We start from the raw sequence: 22,564 nt of genomic DNA on the forward strand, positions 1-22,564 counted from the left end.
TTACAAACAATTCGGAAGCAGCCATTTATCACACACCAAGTAGTTTGATACAAAAGGGTTGTGGTTACTCGCAACACCTAAAATCCTGTCGCCCATTACCGCCCATTCAGCTTTCAACCTACAGTATGTTCTCCTGCCTATAAAGCTACGATTTGTAACATATCACGTGATGTAAAAATCCCTCACATCACACTATGTCTATACCTTCCCCCCAGCCCATAATGCTTTGGAATGCAAGTCAATCTCACCCTGCTTATCTAACCATATAAATTTATTGCTTCTACCTCTTGATTTTGCTACTCACAAAGGCTTAAGCTAGCCATAGACGCAAAGATCTGATCCTTGATTCCCGACATTTTTAGTCTGGCGGAGATCGGTCGTTTGGTCGATTGGACAGGTCAAAATATTTCTGTCGGCTGCCGTTATATTCTCTGCGTGTATTGCCGATCGTACGATTTTCAGTGGGAGACTGTAACTAGCTTTGTCTGACATAACTTTCGTACCAGTAACATAACTAGAAGGGGGCGTGCCCTGGCGATGGACGTACCCCTCCGTACGCAATTTTCGGCCAGAATCCAGTGGCCAGGGAGCCCTGAGGGGGAGCGGGCCCTGGCCCAATTGCACCCCCTGCTCCCCCGGTAGTTACGCCACTGTTTTGTACGATTGCTGTCAGGGGCAGAACATCGGCTGATCTGTTCTTTTACTACTTTGTTTGATCTGAATGGTTAGTGGCAGGTCAGGAGATGGGGAAGTCCGATCGTTCGATGATTCGTACGATCGGATCTTTGCGTCTATGGCCAGCTTTAGAATGTATGAGATTTGATGACAGTTGGGGCAATGGCACACTAGGAGATTTATCGCCAGCCATAAATCTCTGCTTCTGTGGGCAACTAATCTCCTGTAAAAGCTTTCCCACCGGCAATAATGTACACTCAGAGCAATTTGTTTTCTGAAGTTGCCTCAAGAGGCAAATTGCCGTGTGTGATTAGAGCCGGCGTTTTTTCATTTTAACCGGTGCAGAGTGAGGGATGGGGAGATTGGTCGCCGCAAAAATGAGGCAATTAGTCACCAGGCGACCAAATCTCCCCAAAACGCCCAGTGTGGCCTGACCCTTAGATGCATTCGAGTAGCTGTGGCGTGCGTGGGTTGCATAGACAGTTTATGGGGTGGGTGTGTCCCAAAATGATGAACACGGAGCGTGTGTAGCCACAGGACATTCTGCTACTGAGGCACACAGGCAGAGACTAAGGCAATGGGATTCAGCCACACAGGTAATGCTCCTTGCACAGGCTCACATATGCAAAGGTGTAGCTACACAAGCTGCATTCACAGCCGGCTGGGTGGGGAGGGGAAAATATGTGCTTTTCATCAAAACAGAAAAAATTGCCAGTGTGAAGGCTCCAATTTGAAATCACTCATGTACAGTGAATGGGAGTGTTAGGATTCAGTACAGTGTCGGACTGGGACACCAGGGGCCCACCAAAAAAACCTTAGACCAGGGGCCCAATCTCAGTTCTGTTATTCTTTCTCTCCTCAATCAACCTCTATTCTACTAGTCTCTTTTCTTTATATACTATAATCTGTTATTCCATCTATATAGCCTCTTTGTTCTCATAGAAATAGGGAATGGCCATGAAAAAGGCCAATTGGTTAGAAGCAAGAAGCCCACTGACACCAGGGCCCACTGGGAGTTTTCCTGGTATCCCGGTGGGCCAGTCCGACACTGATTCAGTAGACATCAGCATGGGATATGAGAATCTGGTGGTGGATATATAGGCAGGTAGCATACAATAGTTTAAATGTTTGAGAACACTTGATAAAGGAGGATGTACCTCCGAAACGTTGTGTTTGAGATCCAAATAAAACACTTATGTTTCAGCACAATTGCAACAGTGTGTGCCATCCTACTTCTTTACTATATGATATATAGGCAGGTCCTGACTGAGATCCAAAATAGGCCTTGGAATGTTAAGTACACAGAGGTCCAAAACAATCCCCCCATTGTTCCAATAAATAGTGATTATGTATTGGCACCAGTCCCTCTGGCATTTGCCAGAATCTATAGATTCAAGCCAGGATATAGTGGTTGAATTGGAACTAGAGCCTGCATCACATTTTGCACCTGGGGACATAATTACAAGAGATTGTACAGGGGTCTCAACCATATTGAGAATCCACTAGGTAAAATGTAGTTATTAGGCCCCTTAGCACAAGGGACTTATTCTCTACTGGCATATTTCAGCTGAAAGAGAAGATCTTAAATGTGGCCATTTAGCTGAATGGAAAGTAAATGATAGACATAGTCTTGATGCTTCTCTTTCGGCTGGTCAATAATATGTCCAATGCTTGATTGAACCGAATCTTTAAAATCACACAATAAAGGAAATTGCATTTTTTTCATGCGCTGTTATTTTTAGCTCTTCCTTGCCCTAATTTGCATTTGGTTCCACATTCAGTTGAATTCTTCATTAAAGGAGAAGGAAATGCTTTGTGCACTTGGGGGTACCAAATGTTAGGCAGCCCCAAGTGATTTTATTGACTTACCTGAAACCCTGGGCCAATGCTCCTATCAGCAGAAAACTGCACCGGCCTGGGGTTTTACCAGTGAGTACTACGGATCGATCCTCTTCTGTCTTCCTCTTTCTTCACACAGCTGCTGGTTTCAGGTAAAGGTGGCCATACACGGACAGATCCGCTCATTTGGCGATGTCGCCAAACGAGCGGATCTCCCTCCGATATGCCCACCTTGAGGTGGGCAATATCGGGCTGATCCGATCGTGGGCCCTAGGGCCCAACGATCGGATCCTTCACGTTCGCAAACGGACGGTCGGATCGCGGGACCGCATCAACGAACAGATGCGGCCGCGATCCGACGGGATTTTTAACCCCATCCGATCGAGATCTGGCCGATTTTCGGCCAGATCTCGATCGGGGAAGCCCGTCGGGGGCCCCCATACACGGGCCAATAAGCTGCCGACTCGGTCTGTCGGCAGCTTTTATCGGCCCGTGTATGGCCACCTTTAGTCAATACTATCACTTGGCTAACATTTGGCACCCCCAAGTGCATAAATCCTTTCCCTCTTCTTTTAAAGATCTTTGATTTGCCCAAATCCCAAAAAAGTGGATTCAGTGCATCCCTAGTAATATATATATATATATATATATATATATATATATATATATATATTTATATGATGTTTCATAGAAGTCAGTAAAGGACTTCTAACAACCTTTATGCCGTGAGTGCTTCCTTTTATTTTTGGACTTGGGGCAATGACTGCATTTATTTTTGCAGGATTGCAACTACAGTTGTGATCGTAAATGAGTGTGTTCACACATTAATTGCATTGCATCTCCAACCTCAGATTAGTCGATGTGGTGGGTCAGCAGGTCATAATTTCAGTCACAACCATGGGCAGATATCACTGCTGTGCACCCTTATTCACTTGTTTATGCCTTTAATATGGTTGGGCATTAGTCTATGTGGTGGACCAGCAGATCACACTTTCAGTCAGAACCATGGGCAGATTTCACTGCTGTGCACTTTTATCCAGGGCACCTGTTTTGGACCTTAGCAAAAAGGAGGGGAATTTCTCTACAGCAGACCCCAGGTCCAGGCCTCTATACCCCACACTGCTTACTCTACAGCTATGCCAGTGGACCAAATAATTCAAATTCAAGAAGAAAACTTTTTTATTAGCTTGTGTTATATAATGTTATAGCTCCAGAACCTAAAGGTACTTAATAAGTTTATAAAACTGTTAGCGCTAGTAATAATGGTGTGAGAATAGTCCTGGTCATGTCCCCAGCATTCATGGATTTATTCCATTAAAGTGTTTCATAAGTTATTATCAGACCAAGTGGATAATATGCTGGAACTGTGAATCTGATGGGTGGTGGGTGGGTGTTATCACCTTGAAGTGTTATTAGGTAAGTCTAGTTTAAGAATTGTAGTGTTTTCCAATCATAAACATGTCGTTTAACCATAAAAGTATATGAGCTATAGTTAACTCATAAAAGGTGCTGGTATGGGATTATAGAATATTAAAATACATTGGTGGCCAGGGGATTTAAAAAAAACAAACAAAAAACACAAACTGGTGTTCATTAGAATTGAACTCAAGGCTTCAGGACTTCAATGTCGCCTCCTTTCGTGACTTCGGGTCTTTTGCCACTTCAGAACTTCAATTTCAGCTGTTTTCGTGACTTCGGGTCTTTTAGCCACTTCAGGACTTCAATTTCGTCGGTTTTCGTGACTTCGTAAGGGGGACCCGGCTCTTTCAAAAGTGCAGCACTGCCGGGCCCCCCTTCATGCCCGGGCCTGGGACACTTGTCCCCCCTTGATGGCGGAACTGCATACACGCTTAGATGATTGGAATCAGCCCAACCATGTAAACAAATCTGGTAATGGATGGGTCCTTCTCCATCCAAAAGCTATGGTTTTCATAATGAAAGAGGTAATTATAGGAGACTGAGGAATATATGTAAATTAAACATGTTTTTATTGTTTTCATATTGTAACTGCTAAGAAAAGCAGTATCTGTCTGGCAGTTTACGCTCTCTGTACTTTTGCCTTTGACTCCTGCAACAATGTAGCAAACAGCTGATAAAAATAAAATACATGGAGACCTGTCTTCTGTTACATTGTTTTAAGAGTGAGACAGAGACCAGAAAGTCAGAAACAGAATAAACATTGCTTTTTACTGCAATTGAGTTTACAAATTATTTTTACTCAGGGATATATGGAAACTTTGATCAATCTTTTTGTCACTGTGTGCTGTTGGCATCAGAGCAGTTTTACAGGTCACAGTTATGCAAGCCTTGCCCTAAAAATAAAAAATAGATAAGAGTCAGGATGCAGCTGAGGCAATGATTATTGTGAACACTAATGTTTATATACTGATAGGGTCATTAGACCAGGAACGCATGCACCTCCAGCTGTTGGTAACTTGCAGTATAAGTACATACACAGTGGTTGCTTTATATGCAGGAAACATTATCCAAAAACAACTGGATATCTGAGAGTTCATCTTTTTAGGTATTTGTCATGAACTATAAAGACAAACAAAAGCTGCCAAATTGCACCCTCCAGACCTAGCAGCAGTTGGCCCATGTATGTCCGATATCTGTCTGAAAATTTGCCAGATTTTAAAAAATCCTCCCATTTGGTCTCACTAGGCTCCCAGTGTGATCTTATTGTTGCCATAGGACCAAATAATTGGATCATCCCTATTTGGCCCAGCACATTGGTGACTAAATATTTTGAATGTGACATAATCAATCTTATTCTGAGCCCCCTTCATCTGGTTACTCACAGTAACAGCCCAGTCACCCATACCATCATTACCATGTAATGGTAAAGGGCAATATACACGCTTGTTTAACATAAATTCAATCAATAGAGCTTGAGTTGAACATACCTCTTGCCTATTGTTTTAAACAGGAGTAAATTATTCAGGGAGATTATCTGTACACTGGTAATCTAACACGGAGTAGCTTTAATTTCCATATTTGCCCTATTTAACTTAACAAATAAGAAAGAACATAGATTTTTCATCATTAAACAGGTAAATAGGTAAAAAGCTCTACTTACTTAAACTCATGTTGAACAAGATGGTATACTTGCCCTTTAAAAGAGAACTAAACCCTAAAAATTAATATGGCTAAAAATGTCATATATATAATGCACCTATTGCACCAGCCTAAAGTTTCAGCTTCTCAATAGCAGCAATGATCCAGGACTTCCAACTTGTCACAGGGGGTCACCATCTTGCAAAGTGTCTGCAAGTAGCTGTTGAGAAGCTAATTAGTAATCAGCCTTATATTGTGACATTTATATTCTATGTTTGCTGTATAATTTGAGTTGGTCCCTAAACTCAGTAAAGCTGGCCATAGACGCAAAGATCTGATTGTACGAGTCGAGGATTCGTACGATTTTCGGAAGGTGTGTGGAGAGTCCCGACATTTTTCGTCCGGCGGAGATCGGTCATTTGGTCGATCGGACAGGTTAGAAAATTTCTGTCGGCTGCCGATAATATCTCTGCATGTATTGCCGATCATACGATTTTCAGTGGGAGACTGTCACTAGCTTTGGTTGGACATAGATATCGTACGATTGCTGTCAGGGGCAGAACATTGCTGATCTGTTCTTTAACTAATCTGACTGGTAAGACTTTGATCTGAATGGTTAGTGGCGGGTCGGGAGATGGGAAAGTCCGATCGTACGATGATTCGTACGATTGGATCTTTGCATCTATGGCCAGCTTAAGTGAAAGCTGCACAGAGTATGTGCAGTGAATCAGCAGAAAAGAAGATGGTAAGCAACTGGGGCATCTTTGGAGACACATATCTTTACTACTAAAGGGCTGTGGTTGCCTTGGGCTGGTACAGAAGCCCAAAACATAATTTACAACATTTATAGCCTACTTCTTTAGTTAAACATTAGTTCTCATTTAAAGGTAAGTGAAAGGTGAAAATCACAGAGAATGCACTTGATCATTGGGGTGGTGTGGCAGTGGCTGTAATGGATGGGTCAGTCTTCCCATAAAGCATTTCAATCTGGAGGTTATATCTTTATAATACACAAAAGCCATAAATATCTTGTAAATTATATCCTTATAAACGGTGAGTTCTGATGTCATCAGTTATAAACGGTGAGTAGTGATGTCATTTCTGTCACATGACTCACTGAAATGTGTGTATTATAATAAATAAAGTACCCCCAGTTGTAAAATATGAGGATATTAGAAGTTACCTCGGAGTTCCATGACCTGTATAAAAACACTCGGCCTTCGGCCTCGTGTTTTTATATGGTCATGAAACTCCTCGGTAACTTATAATATCATTATATTTTACAAGAGGGGGTACTTTATTCACTATATATTTATTCATATTTTACAATTTATCTTTCTCTTCAGAACCACTCATATTCCTCTTTCAATTCAATTGCTAGGGTCAGTGGTACCCTAGAATCCAAATGACAGTTTTAATTCCCATCTCCAAAATCACAGAAAATGACTGACCAATTGCAAACGGTCTTATCACTGTCTATGTAATTCCGAATGTTAATTTCAACATGAACTGAAGTAAAAGAGTACTGATAGGAGATCAGCAATCACCCCACAATGGGTGTAAAGTGCACAGAACAGGACAAAAATCCAATAGTATGTACTGTGGTAGTGGAATGTATTATTAGCAGTGGTAGACACATCACCAGATTGTGATAACCTGTCTTGACACGGTCGTCTTATCAGTGACACAGCAAACACGTGTATATTAATATATAAACACAACCTTTGAAGCCATGTGGTGATGTGCACAGGGAGAAAGGGCAAATAAACTTGCACTTTTATATATGCTCAGCAAGTTCAAGTCAAGCAGTTATTATATAAACATATACCATATGCCTTGAGCTATTTTATTCATGGGGTCACATTCTGGATAAAGGCATTTGAGGGCCCATGCCTAAAGGCAGCAGTTTTAGGGGCTACCCATGGGTGCCTGTGTAAAACAAAAATTGGTTTACTAATAAGAAAAAAAATCCCCACAGCGTGCTGCCAGAGAGTTGCGCCTGAATGAGAGGGTAAACTGAGGCATTGGCAGACTCTATGGCGGTACTGTGAATGTCCATGAAGGAAGGAGTTGGGCTGAGATTTATTTCCTAGGGCAGCACCAGATCTAAATACAGCCCTTTTCATATGTTTAAGTCACGGTTGGATATATATAGATAGATAGATAGATAGATAGATAGATAGATAGATAGATTAGATATACATACATATATACACACACACACACACACAGTAGTCTCCGGTACTTGAGACTTGCCATTAAATCTGGTGATGAAGTGGGGGGGGGCAGCACACAACCAGTACTGGGCATGTGGTGATTGCCAACAGGACCAGACTGCCAATCTGTGGGCTGCTGTACGATTCAATTAAAAGTCACTATTTCGTGGGCTGGTTGAGGGCTGTTTGGACCTCTATGTACTTGAAATGACAGAGCCTAATTTTAACTCCTAGTTGAGATCTGATTGCCAAAGGTGGGGTGGTCCCAGTGGTCCAGTGCCTAGCGCAGCATTAGAAGAAGATACAACTCTGGTTTAAATTTAGGAATTGGAAGAAAACAAACCACAAGAATGGTATTTAGATGAAAATTATTGCCCAATAGAATAAAAAAGGGAAGGATGGTTAGTCATTCAGAGAAGCAAAAATCCTCCAAATAAAAATTCAGTTTTACTTTGCTATAGTGATAGCTAGAGAAGTCACGTAATAAAACAGAATCAAATTGGCTGGTTGGGTTAGTACATAGGGCTGCAACAGTGCCAGACATTTTCCAGGTAGGTAGGACATTTATGGGATTTAGGGTGTCATTTAAAGGGCAAACTTCAAACTTTTTTTCCCTATGCATTGAAAGAAAATGTAAATCTCCCATAGGGGTAAATTTATCATAGAGTGAAGTTCCGCAGCTCTCAATTAATATTTATGGGATTTTGAAAGGCGTATTTATCAATGGGTGAAAGTGAAAGTTCACCCTTTGATAAATACGCCTATAAAAATCCCATAGAAATGAATGTAGAGTGGCGGAATTTCACTCTAGTGGCGCAACTTCACTATTAACTTCACTCTTTGATAAATATACCCCATAGACTCAATATTATTAAAATAATTAATATTTTTAAAAATGTATTTATTTTATTAAGTATTAAGGTACTTTTGAACCTTGTATTGGATCCCAACTAAGATATGATTAATCCCTGTCGGACGCAGAGCAATTATATTGTGTTACTAATTTTTAAATGATTTTTTAGTAGGCTTAAGGTATGGAGATCCAAATTAAGGAAAGATCCCTTACCCGGAGAACCCCAGGTCCTAAGCATTCTGGATAACAGGTTCCATAAATCAAGAATAAACAAATGTTGCTTTCACTTACAATTATATTTACAGATATTACAACCATTTAAGTTACAAAATTTTCTTTATGCATTTCTAAATGGTGGTGATTCCATTTAACCTTTACTGCTGCATTTGAACACATAGCATGCAGCACTCTTGGTACAATACTCATTTTATATACTAACAAAATAAAACAGGCAGCAGCTATTAGAGGGCCAGATTTTTTCTTTTGGCTGTTATATACTCATTCACCGTAAGTCATGACAAGAAAAATATTGTTGATTTCCTTAGTGAATTGCATAGGAATCTTACATATCTAACTACTACCAGCCCATCACCAGGGCTGCTATAGCGTGAAGCATGTCTAAAGGTGGCTATACACTGTCACTGTTTGGAGCGGGTCTGGAGGCATACTGATATTGATATTGGTTGGGCAGGTTTAAAATTCCTGTTGGACGAGTAGATCCTTGGCACAAGATCTCACCAAACAAGCAGATCTGCAGTGTATTGCTAGTCTAACCCAGGCTATCTGCCAGCATAATAATCAGCACTGTCCAATTATTACTATTATTCCAGTCTGCTTATTTTTATCCCTTTATAGAACCATGAAGTTCAGTGTATTTACCTATACATAGATTATTTCACCTGCAATTCCTATACTCCCTGATGAATACCTGGGGATGGGGAGCAATTCCTGGCTAGATCTTGAGGTAAATACAAGAGTCCTCTGCACCCATTATCAATATATTTAAGACAGAGACATTTTGTGCATACTGCTACTAAAAAATGCCTTACCCTTTAAACAAAACAGGGATTGTTTGTCCATATATTGCAATATATTTAAGCTGGCCAACTATGTCAAAGTCATCCCATATCTGGCCAGTCCTACGCTTAATTTTCATCGGATTCATTAAGAATTCTATCGCTTCATTATACATTTTACAAAAGGGACTAAGTTTTACCTGCAACTTACTTGCTGCTTTCAAAGTAAAACTCCCAAACTTGGCTGCCCTTTTATTAGACACCAGTGGGATCACCTGACTATAGTTTTGTTTAAAGGGTAAGGCATTTTTTAGTAGCAGTATGCACAAAATGTCTCTGTCTTAAATATATTGATAATGGGTTGAGTGCAGAGGACTCTTGTATTTGTCTATATGTATTTTGTGGTCCCAGCCTCATTGCACCCCCGCGTAATGGTTTTAAAAATTAGTGGTGAGCACAACTTTCCTTTGTTTGTTATAGTTATACAGGAGCAGTGACGAGCTCCTTGTTGTAGCTCCCACCCTTCCCAACTATAGTCAGGTGATCCCACTGGTGTCTAGTAAAAGGGCAGCCAAGTTTGGGAGTTTTACTTTGAAAGCAGCAAGTAAGTTGCAGGTAAAACTTAGTCCCTTTTGTAAAATGTATAATGAAGCAATAGAATTCTTAACGATGAAAATTAAGCGTAGGACTGGCCAGATATGGGGTGACTTTGACGAAGTTGGCCAGCTTAAATATATTTCAATATATAGACAAACAATCCCTGTGTTTGACATTTTTTGTAAGGCATTTTTTAGAAGCAGTATGCACAAAATGTCTCTGTCTTAAATATATTGATAATGGGTTGAGTGCAGAGGACTCTTGTATTTGTCTATATGTATTTTGTGGTCCCAGCCTCATTGCACCCCCGCGTAATGGTTTTAAAAATTAGTGGTGAGCACAACTTTCCTTTGTTTGTTATAGTTATACAGGAGCAGTGACGAGCTCCTTGTTGTAGCTCCCACCCTTCCCAACTATAGTCAGGTGATCCCACTGGTGTCTAGTAAAAGGGCAGCCAAGTTTGGGAGTTTTACTTTGAAAGCAGCAAGTAAGTTGCAGGTAAAACTTAGTCCCTTTTGTAAAATGTATAATGAAGCAATAGAATTCTTAACGATGAAAATTAAGCGTAGGACTGGCCAGATATGGGGTGACTTTGACGAAGTTGGCCAGCTTAAATATATTTCAATATATAGACAAACAATCCCTGTGTTTGACATTTTTTGTAAGGCATTTTTTAGAAGCAGTATGCACAAAATGTCTCTGTCTTAAATATATTGATAATGGGTTGAGTGCAGAGGACTCTTGTATTTGTCTATATGTATTTTTTGGTCACAGCCTCATTGCAACCCCGCCTAATGGTGTTAAAAATTATTGGTGAGCACAACTTTACCTTGTTTGTTATAGATATTGAGGTAGGCATACATCTGCATTAGGCAGCATACACCCCACATTTGGCCTTTCAACTGCAGTGCGATAAACTGGCAGGGATTACAAAATTACCATTACAGTATTGCTTGTGTAACGAGACTTTCTGGCACTAAAAGAGGAATTCATAATTAATACTCTTTATGAGAAATATTTTATTTTTATTTATTTCCTGTTTTTTTATATAGCACTGACCAGTGGCGTAACTATAAAGGAAGCAGACCCCCGCAGTCACAGTTGGCCTTTCAACTGTAGTGCGATAAACTGGCAAGGATTACAAATTTACCTTTACAGTATTGCTTGTGTAACTTGAGAATTTCTGGCAATTCTTTCCATTTTAGCAAAAAAGGGGTAAAAGAGGAATTCATGAGTAATACTCTTTATGAGAAATATTTTATTTATTTCCTGTCTTTTTATATAGCACTGACCACTGGCGTAACTATAGAGGAAGCAGACCCCACAGTTACAGTGGGGCCCGGGGAACAGGGGGGGAAGAGTGTGGGGGTCTGCTTCCTCTATAGCTAATATGAAAAACCCTCCTCCCCAGGCAGTCTCTTATCGGCAAAGAAAGGGGAGCAATTTGGGTCGGGAAGTGGGCCGGTGGGGGGGGGGGCTGGGCCCTTCTTAAGGTTTTTTTGCAGGGGGGCCCAGCACTCTAGTTATGCCACTGGCACTGACTCATTTCCATAGCACTTTCCAAAGATTAAATATCATATACATCAGTCCCTGCCTCAGAGGAGCTTACAATCTAAGGTACCTATCACATTCACACATATTATGGTCATTTTAGTCAGAAACTAATTAACCTGCCTGTATGTTTTTGGAGTGTGGGAGGAAACCCAGAGTACCCAGAGGAAGCCCACACAGACATGGGAAGAACATACAAACTCCTTGTGATTGTGCCCTGTCTGGGATAGAATTCAGGACAAGGCAGAAGTGCTACCTACTGTGCCACCGTACTGCCCATTACAACTCCCTCCTCCCCCCCATCAGCAGACAAACCCCACAACGGTATGGTTAATTTCCAAACAGATGCAAACTTGTAGTGCTGATCAGGGCTGGTCCTATCAAATGTGGGGCCCAATTGGGACCATGTTGGCGGGGCCCCTAGACAAAGTGTTGCTGGCTACTGACACACCAAGTATTTAGGAAAATAAGGGCATACAGGCACAAAATAGAAAGGAAAGGGGCAGACAAGGTAAGAGAGTGAGAGGGATGAAATAGGGGCACATAATAGGGGCACACAGGGTAAGAGAGAGAGGGAGGAAATAGGAGAGTGGACTGGGCCAATTAGTTTGGGGCTGGGCCGATTCAGCTTGGGAGCAGGCTTGGTTGGATTGGGGGCAGGCAGGGCCTATCAAGGTTGGAGGAAAGCTGGGCCTATGAGAGTTGGGGGCAGGCTAGACCTATGGATTTGGGGATGGGCTGGACTCTCAAAGTTGGGGGCAGGCCAGGCAGCATCATGTGCTGAGGGAAATATTATCTGTGCTGCCCTGTGGTGCGGGGCCCCCCAGAGGTGCGGGGCCCAATTGGGCCCAATTGGTCCAATTGGCCTAAGGCCGGCCCTGGTGCTGATCTTGCTTACTTTGTGAAAACTGATGAATTCCACCTTTTCTTATATCTCCTCTATATCTAAACTGGATGCTGCCAATTTGTCTAATTGGTCAACGTGATCGTAACAGGTATGGGACCTGTTATCCAGAATACTTGGGATCTGGGGTTTTCCTAATAATGCATCTTTCCGTAATTTGGATCTTCATACCTTAAGTCTACTAGAAAATCAAGTAAACATTAAATAAACCCAGTAGGCTGGTTTTACTTCCAATAAAGATTAATTATATTGGAGTTTGAATCAAGTACAAGATAAATTACAATTTGGATTATTTGGATAAAATGGAGTCTATGGGAGATGGCCTTTCTGTAATTCAAAGCTTTCTGGATATAGGGTTTTCTGGATAACAGATCCCATATACTGTATGCATTATAATCTACTTGTCTATTCTACTGGATTCTGGTTAGTGTCTTCATAAGCTAAAGATCCAGTCCTTTTCCAGTCCTTATGTGCCATGATTTTATCTGGAGCAGATGTGTAACTATAAACCCATCTTTACATATTATTACAAGTATCTTGGACAATAACAAAACCCTTATTTAACACTTAGCAATAAATACCTATGTGAGCGTATTATAAACAGATTTCACTATCAATTGTTTACAAAATACCCTCAGCAAATGTACCACTTCTCTCTCAAGTACTCTCTGTAGCTTCTCAAATATTCAGCTTTCAATCTTTTCTGCCTCGTCAAGAGGATAATCAAAATGACTGTACTGGTGGTTACCACTGGGTTAGTACCTCAACACAACCATATGTGCCCCCTTTTTTTCTTAATTCATCACCCCAAAAATTGTGCCCACATACAAATGGCCCAGTAAAACTGTTATTGTCATTGGATTCACTGCAATCTCTACAGTTCCGCCCTTGTGTCGGTGGAATCTGTTGCTGCTACGGCACCTACAGCTGAATTATCATCCCTACAATACTAGGTCTCATTGCCGAGGTCTCATTAACATAAGTTGCTTTTCACTGAAGCCTACCGCCCCAGGCTGTGCACTTGTCTCTCTTTTCATTACTCTTTCTTATACACAATGCTCTGGAGGGGAGGTCATCTGATGCTGTGTGTGTAAGGCCAAAGGCCTCAGGAGTAGTGAGGACCAAGGGAGGAAATAACAATGTCCAAGTTCGCAGTACAGAAGAGGATGAGACGGAAGAATGGTCAAACAGGCAACAAGATCAGTCCAGGCAGAAGAGGTTCAAGGTCGAAGATTTCAGGCAAAGGTCGGTACACAAAATATCAGGAAGTTCGCAAATGAATCACACCCAGGAGTAGTAAACTAAACCTATAATTGGGCACTGATGATTATCCAGAGTTCCCTCTTATAGGCCCTGCTTTGGCGCCAATTTTGGACGCATCGGCGTCATGACGTGCGCGCGGACGCGCTGACGTCAGCGACTGACGCACTGACGTGTGCGACCGACGCCGGCGCCCATTGTTGACGCCGACGCCCATTCCGTCGCCGGCGACCAATCCGAGTGCGGGAAGAGGTCGGCGTCATCCGTCTGCGTCCGTGAGGAACCAGGGAGCCACCATCTTGGAGGCCATCTTGGTCACCCCGCTCAGACTCCATTACAGTGTGTCTCTTAAGACTACAAGATGCTCATTAGTATAGCAACCACATCATCATCTCCACTGGGACTGCCCCAAGGTCATCCACTAACTCTGTCCTAAAGAACTTCCATGATACAGGTATTTTATTCCCAGGGGCACAAATGTTATCAGTGTTCATTGTACTCAAATTTAGACTAAAATTTAACAATATTAACACAGTTGGGTTACCAGACTTGTATGGTCTATGGCCCTAATTCTTATTTAGTATCAAGCTACTATATTCTAGCATTTGCATGAACTGTTTATATCTGTTTATATCTTTAATCTTTCTAATATTTAACTTCATTTAGCCTTTTATTGCCTGCCTTACTCCTCCACCTCCTTTACCCTATAACCTCCCTTGCAAGACAGACAGAGGCATGCATATGTGGAAATATTACAAAAAGCAATTCTAATAAATATTAAGGTGTTTTTAGTGTTTGCACATTCCAACACACTCCAGCAACAAGTGTTATGAAACAAGTGTGATTAAGTCAAGCTTCAAAAACCCTTTCAGAGATAAATGTCAGCTTGAAAATGTATAGACTGGGGGAAGATAATTTCACTAAACTAAGCCTGTATGTACACTGTTGGGTAGACTCCTGGTGCACTGAATAACTATGTAGATTGTAGGTGAGCAAAAAACTAAAACAAAAGTAAAACAATCACAAAAGAGATTACCATGTCATTGGATTTCAACAGGTCATTCTCCCCCTCTATCCAATTTACTATTATATATTAGTAAATGACACTATGAGGTGCTGCCTAGAACAAGCAAATCCATACATGAGATGAAATTTTGAGTCAAAGGAACGGTGGAATCAAAAGGACATTTGTTGGAAAGGTTTCTTAATTGTGAGTGTTGGAAAGGTTTCTTAATTGCCATCCCATCATCTAGCACAAAACAGGCACAAAACAGGCACCTGATGTATAGCATTAAAATAATCTGTTTTGTCATTTCACCTTATACTGCTGGGTTATATGGTTTTTCTGCAATACAGGAGAGGCCTAATTTGGGGTATTCATTAAGAACGTGTATTCATATGTTCTATTAAGTCTACCAAGAAATATAAGGTTTATCTTGTAAATGTATTTGACAACACACACACACATATAATTATATATTATAGTGGTATATATACTGTATATAAGTAGAAGAAATGTAGCACTCTTGAGGGACTTAAATACATAAAGCAACAGTTCTACTGATTTAGTCAACATTTTGGTCCTCACAGAGAACTTTCTCAAGACTCTCTAATTCTTGAGAAAAGTTCCCTTGAGGCTAAAATGTTGACTAAATAAATAGCACATTTTCTTTAAGTACAAAAAGGGTATGTAAAGGCAAAAAAATAAAATCCCATTTTTACTTTATTCAATGAAAAAGAAACTTATCTCCAATATACTTCAATTAAAAATGTGTACTGTTTTTATAAGAAACCTGACTGTATGCAGAAAAAATCTCCCTTCATTTACTGCTGTGGATAGGAATTGTCAGACGATCCCTAACTGCTCTGCAGGGAAACAATCATACTTATGAACAGCAGGGGGAGTACCCCCCCTTACTTCCCAGCCATGCAGAACTCAAACAGCTTTGTTTGTTTCCCTGTAGAGCAGTCGGCGGCTGTGTAGAGATTTGTATTGGATTTTATTTTTGCCTTTACATCCCCTTTAGTATTTCCAACTCCAGCTGCAGGGACAAAGATTATGGAGCCAGATTTAAACAGATAAACCGGGATTCGATTTGGAGGATTATTTTGCTGCAGTCACTGGTTCTGATGATAGTTTATATTAAACAATACAAAAACTATAAAATCCACATTAGATTACATTAGTGCAGTCTGCCTATTCTGATTATTAATCAGTCTTGCTGTATTGGCTTCTGGCAGATATTATTTGACTTGTGCTGTTTGTGCAGCCCAGACTACACTGAGCATGTGCACAGTCTTGGTCTTGCAAAGATATTTAACAAAGTTAGAAGATGATGACCCCCTGTGGCCAACTTTGAAAGCATGAATCATTTTTTGATTAGGCTTTTGGTGCAGTAAGTTTATGTTTAGTATACAAAATACAGCATTTCTAGCCTTATTCTATTTTAGACTTTACTTCCCCTTTAAGTCCCTCAAGAATGCTCCATTTCTTCTACTGATGAATTATCCCAGTGTTTATATATGGAATGCACAGGATAATTTCTAGTTGTTTACAGGTGCACTGCTGGCTAGCCAAAATGATTTCTTGAGATATTTTAGGAAATACTGTATATTTCAAGCTTGGTTCCTTTGAGTTAGTTTTATTCAGTGGCTTCGACAATGATGAGCTATCTTAAAATTATTTATTTTTAGGCACCTAATATAATTAACTCATTCATAACAAATTCAGCTTAGAAAATATAAATATCTGTGGTATTCCAAGAAATCATTTGGGTTAGCCTTCAATTCATCTATGACCTAAATTGTAACTTCTATGGCATACTGACCTCCTTCGTTTTGTGTATCTCAACATGTGTCAAAATATTTGTTACTGTGTTTATTTTGTATTACAATGTTTGCCTCAACATGTAAATATGTGCATATTACTTTGTTACATATATTTTTTTTTAAATGATTTATTTATTACTTCAACACGTAGTCATACAGTTTGATGCATTCGAGTAATGTACAGCATAAAGTAGTTGACATCGTAATGAAGAGTTTTTCAATTTAACCCCCGGGAGAACTGAAAAGGAAGGTGCAAAGTACACAATGAAAGGGGAGAAGGAAGACAGAAACAGATCAGGTAAGAGTGGGAAGAAGAAGAAGAGAGGTGAAAAGAAAAGAGAAGAAAAGAGGAGAGGTGAGGTGAGGAGGGGAGACAGGAAGCAATACGATGGAGAAACTTTGTTACATATATATTTTACTTTATCACTGATCTTTTAGTGCTCTACAATCCATTTGGTCGTTTCCACTCCCTTAAAGGAACAGTGACATTAAAAAAATAAAAAAGGGTTTTAAAGTAATAAAAAATATAATGTACTGTTGCCCTGCACTGGTAAAACTGGCATATTTGCTTCAGAAACACTACTATTGTTTATATAAATAAGCTGCTGTGTAGCCATGGGGCAGCGATCCAGTCATTACACAGCAGATAGCAGATGCGCTCTGTAGAACATAATGTTATCTGTTATCCACTATTTAACCTGTGCCATATAGCCTTTTTCAATTTCCGCCATTGCTGCACATCAGCTTGTTTATATGAATTATAGTAGTGTTTCTAAAGCAAACATCAGTTTTACCAGTGCAAATCAACACTGATATTTTCGTTACTTTAAAACACTAAAGTAAAAAAGTAAAAAGTAGGAATCAACATATATGTTTTCTTGACAAGGCAATTTGAGGTAACTTTATAATAAATTAATTGCCACATGTTTTGCCACTACCTATTTACTTTTTTGCCAGCAAGGAAGGATTTGGAGGAAATTAGTCACCTGCTGAATAGGAGATTTATCGCGGGCAACTCGTGTGCCGTTGCCCTTAGGGTTTAGCTCTTGAAACAATGTAGCAGAAGTTTGCTAATTTGATGAGTCAAAGGAGACAGGAATATAAACAGTCAATGTTTACTGCATTTAGTAGCAATTTACATTTTGGCTGGAGGGTGGGCATTTTTAATAGATTTCTTCACAAAACATCTTACTGCCCAGAGCCAGGCCAACCCAGCCAGGCGCCCTAGGCAACCTGGCCGGGCACGGCGCTGGCTGAGTGCATGCTTGGGTGCGCATGCGCGAAACCGTGCTCTGGTGCGCATGCGCGAAACTGCGCTCTGCCTACCCCTAGTTCCGGCCCTTTTACTGCCGTTAATATATTGATATTGATAAGTGCCGATAATCTCCTTTTCTGTCTGTGGCTGTTTATACAGTATCATTGGTTGCAGTGGCATAACTAAATGTTACTGGGCCCCATAGCAAATTTGTCCCGTTTTACCAATATATTCTAAAATTGCTAATTAATTACGGCCTCATGGGGGCCCTCTTTACTTCCTTGGTCACCCTGCAGCCGCAGGGTCTGTTCCTCTGTAGTTACACCCCTGGTTGGTTGGCTCTTTTTTGTTGCTCCCATCATTCCCAACTTTTGTCAGTTGAACCTGGCATTGTCCAGTAAATAGGGCAACCAGTGCAGGTCTGGCCAGACCAAGGATGACATTCACATAATTTGCCATCTTAAATATATAGTGAATAAAGTACCCCCTCTTGTAAAATATAAGGATATTATAAGTTACCGAGGAGTTTCATGACCATATAAAAACACGAGGCCGAAGGCCGAGTGTTTTGATACAGGTCATGGAACTCAGAGGTAACTTCTAATATCCTCATATTTTACAACTGGGGGTACTTTATTTATTATAATACACAAGTTTCAGTGAGTCATGTGATAAAAATGACATCAGAACTCACCGTTTATAACTGATGACATCAGAACTCACCGTTTATAAGGATATCATTTACAAGATATTCATGGCTTTTGGGTATTATATTGCAGTATATGGACAAATGTATTACTCATCATTCTATTCAGGCCCTCCCCTTATTCCATTCTCTTATTCAAATCAATGCATGGTTGCTAAGTTAATTTGGACCATAGCAACCAGGTTGCTTGAACTGCAAACTGTGAACAGCTTCTGAATAAAAAGCTAAATAAATCGAAAACCACAAATAACAAAAAATGAAAAAGCATTGCAAATGGCCTCAGAACAAGTAAGTGCATAGAATCTATCTTTCTGTCCCCTTTTATGCAGCTCTCTCTGTATCCATGATGGTTAAACACCCAAAAGTCCAGCAATGATCACAAACACACAGAGCTTTTAGGACTAAACAGACTATACTAAGCCCCACATATAATTAAAGCATCAGTTTACTCAGTTTTTAAATTGTACTTTGGTGCCCTCTACTGAAACATATAGGCACTGATTATTAATGGCCAGTCAAACTGAATACAAAATGTGCCTTTTCTAAAAAGTGCAAATCTTCTGCAATATTTTTTGATGACATTTCAAAAGAAAAATCACTATTGTCGAAAGGCATGATACATACATATACATACACATACTGTAAATTTTTACAGCCCTGTTGATGCTGAGTTTTAAAGCTTACACAAGCTGGTTACAATATTATACATGTGCCTTGCAATTAAATTTTCATGACACATGTCTGAGAACTGTGTCAACCAGAAATGGTTTTCTTGAAAATACATGTCTACACTGAAAATACTGGTATAACTGCATTCCAAGATGAATGTTCTTCACTGTTTTATTTAAACATATCATTCTGACTAGAGGTCATATTACTGTATATAAGATGGGAAAGAATGTAAAATCTAATTAGCATCATGAATTCATAAGTTTGGCTTTTTAATGGACACAATTACTGTTCCATTTGTTCTATTTTGAAAACATAACCTCCTTATTCATAACAAAAGGCCAGAGGGAAAGACAAATGGTACAGTATAGGATCTCCAATTTAAGGCCATCCAGTTGCTACTGAATTACAGTTCCCAGAATTCTTCATTGCTGAGACCTTTCCTGCCTATTTGGAAAGAGAAAATTGGGTTTGGCCACTAATTCTTCTGGCGCAGTTAATGACCTTTCACACTGGTTCAGAACGCATCAGCAGACTAGGAGATGCATCCAGAATGATTGTGATCCAACATGATTGCATGTCTGTCTTTTGAAAGTGAATGCCAAAGGACCTCTCTGGTGAATTATGGTCAGGCCAAAATTTAGGCAAAAAAAATGCTGTCAGGGGATGCTGGAATTTGTAATTCTGCAACAGCTTGAAGGTGACAGGTCGGGTATGGAATGTTGAGTGTTTGCACATAACCTGACTTAGCTACTTTGAGTTTGTACCTGAATTTGCTCATTGCTGTCCTGGACATTTTTTTAGATTTCCATTTTTTTTTATTTTATGGATATCAGCCCCTATGGCAATGGAAATTTTAGAAACAAATATGGACAAATATGGTGCAGTATGTCTATATCATGAGGGAATTCACTCAGTGCTCAAGTTTCTATGGGAGTTCTTTCCCTCTTTCTTATCTTAGGGGTAACCCCTTTTATTAAGTTGTAATATTATTCCTGTGAGGGGGGGGATTTAGTATGTGCGGCAAACGTTCCTGTGTTATCACCCCAAAACAGCACCTCCACCGATTGGCTAAAATGCCTATTATTATTATTAACATGTATTTATATAGCGCCAACATATTGCGTAGCACCGCAAAGTAAATGTGATTATACAACTACATCACATGAATTACATATATAGAATATATGGAGTAACAAACATCACAATCAATACAGGCACAAAAAGGTGAGGAAGGCCCTATGGATAGGCATACAGTCTAAAGGGAAGGGAGTAATACACAAGGTGTGGGAGTGGGCAAGATCGAATTAAGTGGGTGAGAAATGTGGTATTGTATGTGGTGTTGCGTTTGGTAGTTAAGCAGAGTGAGGGTAGGCTTAACCTACTCACAGACCACTACTGTGGTATAACGCATGTAATAGCTCCTCGTGGCAATCCCAGTAGGATGTTCCGGTTGCACGGGCCCAGATGCAGAAAATAAAATAAAACCAAAAATAGTATAATACTATTTTAATAATAAAACTTCATAAAAACAAATTTCACACTCACAATTTCTCTTAAGGGGAGCTCGCAAAGACCTGCAGACAACACCACAAGGAAGCTGGCTTTGTAGACCTCTGGGACTCTGCAGCAGTTATATGGAAACACTACATGCGATTACCCCATAAGAGAAATTATGAGTGTGATATTTGTTTTTATCAAGTTTTATTATTAAAATAGTATTTTACTATTTTTGGTTTTATTTTATTTTCTGCATCTGGGCCCGTGCAACCGGAACATCCTACTGGGATTGCCACGAGGACCTATTACATGCGTTATACCACAGTAGTGGTCTGTGAGTAGGCATTTTAGCCAATCGGTGGAGGTGCTGTTTTGGGGTGATAACACAGGAACTTTTGCTGCACATACTAAATCCCCCCCCTCACAGGAATAATATTACAACTTAATAAAAGTGGTTACCCTTAAGATAAGAAAGAGGGGAAGCACTCCCATAGAAACATGAGCCCTGGGTGATTTCCCTCATGATATAGACATACTGCACCATTTTTGTTTCTAAAATTTCCATTGCCATAGGCGCTGATCTCCATAAAAGAAAAAGAAAATTATTTTTTCTGGGATTCTTGTGCGCAGTGGGGAGACTGCGAGGAGATTGGCAGGAAACCGACCGGACCAACATTTTGAACATGGGACATTTGAGAACATTTGTCATTGTTGATTGTATTTTTTTTAGATTTGGTGGGCAAATAGAACCTGTGCGGGGTAACCACATTTCCACTTACAGTAAACTAGTGCACATGAATACAAGTTGCCAAAAGCTATTGACTTCAATAACACACACCACCCTCTACCATCAGTGTCAATCGGCATCACTTGGCATTTTTGTGCTGGCAGAGAAGATGCCACATGTGACATTAACCTAATGACCATGTTTTTGTAGCAAGTATATGACATTGGCCTGATTCCTCCTTGTGCCATTTGAATTGACATAATTGAGGTAACTTGCACCAAATTATCAAACCGATGTAAGCTGTGTATCTGTTTTCACAAATGAATCATGCATAGTTTTAAACAAATATAAAAATTCTGGATAAAAATACAAGGGTGGAAGTAAATAGCAAATTGTGGCAAAATGTTGCATGCAGCATGGGTGTTCACCTTTAATTCAAACTTGCTAATTATCCTAAAGTTAAAGCCTGATTTCAGCAAATGTTCAGGAATATTTGTAGAAGTTGGAATAAACAGCTTTATGGCAGTGATTTTCACACTGCAACATTACATGTTTCGGGTAAAACCCTTTTTCAACTGTTGAAAAAGGGTTTTACACAAAACATGTAGTGTTTTACACTGCTAAAATAAATGAAAACTTGCAGTTTGAAAATCCCTGCCTTAAAGCTGTTTATTCCAACTTCTACAAATATTCCTGATAACTTTAGGGGTTACACAGACTCCTGGAATTATTACAGCTGCACGATCTTTCTATTTGTAACGTCTGAGCCAGCATCTTGTTTTTCTTCAGCAAATGTTCCACCCTAACACACTGTAGCACCTGCATTTCATGACAGCCACAGTGAGAGTCCTCCAGCATTTTTCTGTGCAATTCTTTATTTCTGTTTTATTAGTATAGTAGGGAGTGGGTG

This window comes from Xenopus laevis, chromosome 2L (genome assembly GCF_017654675.1).
Source record: "Xenopus laevis strain J_2021 chromosome 2L, Xenopus_laevis_v10.1, whole genome shotgun sequence".
Taxonomy (NCBI): domain Eukaryota; kingdom Metazoa; phylum Chordata; class Amphibia; order Anura; family Pipidae; genus Xenopus; species Xenopus laevis.